General features: G+C 53.3%; 1 non-coding gene across 1 annotated transcript in view; it reads right to left on the bottom strand.

Moving 5' to 3' along the window:
• The window catches only part of LOC124746707, a 1909-nt gene extending 721 nt beyond the window's left edge, over positions 1 to 1188 (bottom strand). Inside the window, exon 1 of the ribosomal RNA XR_007011467.1 lies at positions 1 to 1188. This exon is cut by the window's left edge and continues 721 nt beyond it. This is a non-coding gene — a ribosomal RNA (small subunit ribosomal RNA).
• Positions 1189 to 5000: the final 3812 nt, after the last annotated feature.

Here is a 5000-nt window from a genome sequence, read left to right as displayed (position 1 = left end):
GGTTTCCCGGAGGCTGCCCGCCGAGTCATCGGAGGAACTGCGGCGGATCGCTGGCTGGCATCGTTTATGGTTAGAACTAGGGCGGTATCTGATCGCCTTCGAACCTCTAACTTTCGTTCTTGATTAATGAAAACATACTTGGCAAATGCTTTCGCTTCTGTTCGTCTTGCGACGATCCAAGAATTTCACCTCTAACGTCGCAATACGAATGCCCCCGCCTGTCCCTATTAATCATTACCTCGGGTTCCGAAAACCAACAAAATAGAACCGAGGTCCTATTCCATTATTCCATGCACACAGTATTCAGGCGGGCTTGCCTGCTTTAAGCACTCTAATTTGTTCAAAGTAAACGTGCCGGCCCACCGAGACACTCAATAAAGAGCACCCTGGTAGGATTTCAACGGGGTCCGCCTCGGGACGCACGAGCACGCACGGGGCGGTCGCACGCCTTCGGCTCGCCCCACCGGCAGGACGTCCCACGATACATGCCAGTTAAACACCGACGGGCGGTGAACCAACAGCGTGGGACACAAATCCAACTACGAGCTTTTTAACCGCAACAACTTTAATATACGCTATTGGAGCTGGAATTACCGCGGCTGCTGGCACCAGACTTGCCCTCCAATAGATACTCGTTAAAGGATTTAAAGTGTACTCATTCCGATTACGGGGCCTCGGATGAGTCCCGTATCGTTATTTTTCGTCACTACCTCCCCGTGCCGGGAGTGGGTAATTTGCGCGCCTGCTGCCTTCCTTGGATGTGGTAGCCGTTTCTCAGGCTCCCTCTCCGGAATCGAACCCTGATTCCCCGTTACCCGTTACAACCATGGTAGGCGCAGAACCTACCATCGACAGTTGATAAGGCAGACATTTGAAAGATGCGTCGCCGGTACGAGGACCGTGCGATCAGCCCAAAGTTATTCAGAGTCACCAAGGCAAACGGACCGGACGAGCCGACCGATTGGTTTTGATCTAATAAAAGCGTCCCTTCCATCTCTGGTCGGGACTCTGTTTGCATGTATTAGCTCTAGAATTACCACAGTTATCCAAGTAACGTGGGTACGATCTAAGGAACCATAACTGATTTAATGAGCCATTCGCGGTTTCACCTTAATGCGGCTTGTACTGAGACATGCATGGCTTAATCTTTGAGACAAGCATATGACTACTGGCAGGATCAACCAGGGAGCTGCGTCAACTAGAGCTGAGCAGCCGGCCGCCCGGGAGTGTGTCCCGGGGGCCCGCGCGAACACGCAAGCGTCCGCTCAATCATTCTGCAAACAGGAGGAGGCTGAGCTCCCCTGCACAATACACCTCGAAACCCTCTCAGGTCCCGGCGGCGCGCAGCGCCGTCCCAAGTACTTGGTCGGGTTCGAGAGAGGCGCAATCGCCCGGAGTTAGGCGAGTAGACGCTTTCGGTGCGACCACCCGTGCTCCCAACTGAGCTTGCCGCTGCCGACAGAGGCCCGGGAGCGTGCTGTCGTGGCATTGCCGGCGGGAGACAACACGCGCCACCTACGGTGACCGGCAGCTCCAACGCCAGCGCCACAGAAGGACAAAAGCCCCACTTGGGTGCCGAAGCGAACTCTCCCAGCACAGCGCACGCGCCAACACATCCGCACAGCTGCGATACAAACCACCAGCGAGAACCGCTGGGGCGACCGAGCAGCAGACGGCGTCGCGGCGCCGAGCGCCGGGCGGCAGCGCATCCTCAACGCACACAGTCCTCAATCGGACCAGCACACTGAAGATGTCCACCGCGCTTCGCACCGGGCCCGCGAGGACCTACTTTGGCCGCACGGCGCCGCGCGCAGGGTGCGCCGGCGCGCAGCTGCGACGCCTGCCGCGTCCGTCGGCCGGCGCGCCTGCCACTGGCCGCCCCCACCAGCCGGCTGTAGCGCGTGCGCCCACGCACCGCGCGGCCAGCACGCCGGGAGGCGCCCCCTCACCGGCCGGGGACGGTCCCACCCAGCCACCGCCGCGTATCGCTTCACACCCAGATGCCGTTCAGTTTCGTCGGCATGGTGGGTATCGCTGGAACAACCGGTTAGTACCTCAACCTATCGTCGCCATCACCGATTCACCCCTAGCGAGAACAACCGCACCACAACAGGTTACCATTTGTTCATTTGCGTAACTTCACCAGAAAACGCAGGCGTCCATCGCCATTTGCAACTTCCACGATTATTGCATGCCTGTGTCAGGTGTCACGCCACACTACGTCTGCCCACATACACGCAACAAAATGTGCACGCCTAGACAATACGTGGAAGGTGGCCCCCGTACGTATGCGATGTCCATTGCTCGAACGACTGTCAACCGGCCTCTGTAGCATGTCGCAGATATGGAACGCGGTGCACCATGCCATCACGGTGTGTGAGGAGAGACGACTAGGTCCGAATACATCAACAGACAGCTCATGCTGATCGCCATCCACGGCGTCCGTTCCTCCCACACGTCTCTATGGCGTACCACACTGCAATCCAGCTCTCATAGGGAGACGACACGTAGCTGCGTGCACAATATTTGCACTGTATGGTCCGCCGTTTTTGGGCGCAGTCGTTGTACGGTCACACATGTGCCACGATGTATCATTCAGTACATAAGGACGAATGTGCAGTACAGATTGTGGTTTACGCGTACGACATTAGCGGACAGTTGACACAGGCCGCACCACAACGTAGCCTGAGTACGTCGCATGCGGAGGGCATTGAACATGCAAAGTTCTCACCAACCAGCTTGCGAAGGCAGGGGGCAAGGTGGGGACGTGGGGAGGGGCGGCATGTACGTCCTGCTGCCATCCACATTACAGTGTACAGCAGGAGCATGTGGAAAGTGAGCAAGACTTGCAAGGTGTTTAACATGAAGCGATACACAGGGGAGCGGGGAGTGCGAGTAGCGAACTATATTGCGAGGGTTGCGGGTGGGCAACACTACACTAATTGAACGAGTCGTATAACAATTACAGAGCAGGTTTAGGCGACAACGTGGGTTACGTTAGGCGACAACGTGGGTTAGGTTAAGGCACGACGTGGGTTAGGTTAAGGCACGACGTGGGTTAGGTTAAGGCACGACGTGGGTTAGGTTAAGGCACGACGTGGGTTAGGTTAAGGCACGACATGGGTTAGGTTAAGGCACGACATGGGTTAGGTTAAGGCACGACATGGGTTAGGTTAAGGCACAACATGGGTTAGGTTAAGGCACAACATGGGTTAGGTTAAGGCACAACATGGGTTAGGTTAAGGCACAACATGGGTTAGGTTAAGGCACAACATGGGTTAGGTTAAGGCACAACATGGGTTAGGTTAAGGCACAACATGGGTTAGGTTAAGGCACAACATAGGTTAGGTTAAGGCACAACATAGGTTAGGTTAAGGCACAACATGGGTTAGGTTAAGGCACAACATGGGTTAGGTTAAGGCACAACATGGGTTAGGTTAAGGCACAACATGGGTTAGGTTAAGGCACAACATGGGTTAGGTTAAGGCACAACATGGGTTAGGTTAAGGCACAACATGGGTTAGGTTAAGGCACAACATGGGTTAGGTTAAGGCACAACATGGGTTAGGTTAAGGCACAACATGGGTTAGGTTAAGGCACAACATGGGTTAGGTTAAGGCACAACATGGGTTAGGTTAAGGCACAACATGGGTTAGGTTAAGGCACAACATGGGTTAGGTTAAGGCACAACATGGGTTAGGTTAAGGCACAACATAGGTTAGGTTAAGGCACAACATAGGTTAGGTTAAGGCACAACATAGGTTAGGTTAAGGCACAACATAGGTTAGGTTAAGGCACAACATAGGTTAGGTTAAGGCACAACATAGGTTAGGTTAAGGCACAACATAGGTTAGGTTAAGGCACAACATAGGTTAGGTTAAGGCACAACATAGGTTAGGTTAAGGCACAACATAGGTTAGGTTAAGGTACAACATAGGTTAGGTTAAGGTACAACATAGGTTAGGTTAAGGTACAACATAGGTTAGGTTAAGGTACAACATAGGTTAGGTTAAGGTACAACATAGGTTAGGTTAGGTTAGGTTACACGTTGTTGTAAGGAAAGGTGTAGGGGGGGGGCGGGGGCGGCAGGTTCGTTGATAGTGATTATAGTAAGTGAATGCTTGTGACATGATCAGATTTGTCACGTCAGGATGCACCTTTGGCTTATTAGAGGCGGCGCTCCAATTCTATGCTTGTGTCAGACCTGTGTCTTTGACTCATGTCATTGTTTGTGCGCTGTGACAGGAGGTACTATTGTGATGTTGGGTGCACCGTTGTATAGGACATGTGTGGGTGTTGGTGCCTGATCTGCGCAATGGTGGATGTCGAAAGGGTGGGATATTGTATTTTCCGCATGGACCTCCTGGTCTGGTTGTGATAGTGTGGATTGTGTAATGTGGCGGAGAGGATGCACTGGATGTTGTTCCATGCTGGTGCTTACATATTGTATGTGCGCCCGTTAGAAGCAGAGAGTGGTGCGTGATCAGAGTGGCTGGCTGACGTGTGGTTCCCATTGTGGGCAGACTCTTTCAGCATGTATACGGACAGTTGTATATATATTCTGTAGTTTGATGGCTCTGCATTGATTACTAATCAGCGCCGTGTGTACGGGTAATCTGGTTCCAGTCCAAAATGTTCCATCTGTGTACATTAGTGACAAAGACTCCCCTCATGCAGTGGGGCTCGGTCTGTTATAACTCTTCCGCGTAATATATTTGCCCCACGTTTTTGCGACTGCGAGTGCGAGTGCAACGCGCATGGGGACCGACATGCTGATGGCTCGGTATCGGACGCCGTACAGTGAGCAACGCGATCGCGTCTCTCGCTCGTAAGTGGTACAGGTCGCGGCTCATGTATAGGGACAGCGGGAATGTCGCATATTGGCAATAACTCTTCATGAAACGCACGTTATAGGGGTGGATTGCACTTTACGAGTGCGGGAAACGTCCGCCGTTCATCCGCTGGAGGTGCGCGTTTGGCGGTTGGGGTGGTGCACGAAC

Source organism: Schistocerca piceifrons, unplaced genomic scaffold, assembly GCF_021461385.2.
Source record: "Schistocerca piceifrons isolate TAMUIC-IGC-003096 unplaced genomic scaffold, iqSchPice1.1 HiC_scaffold_371, whole genome shotgun sequence".
In the NCBI taxonomy this organism is placed as follows: Eukaryota; Metazoa; Arthropoda; class Insecta; order Orthoptera; family Acrididae; genus Schistocerca; species Schistocerca piceifrons.
This window is presented reverse-complemented; position numbering and strand designations above follow the sequence as displayed.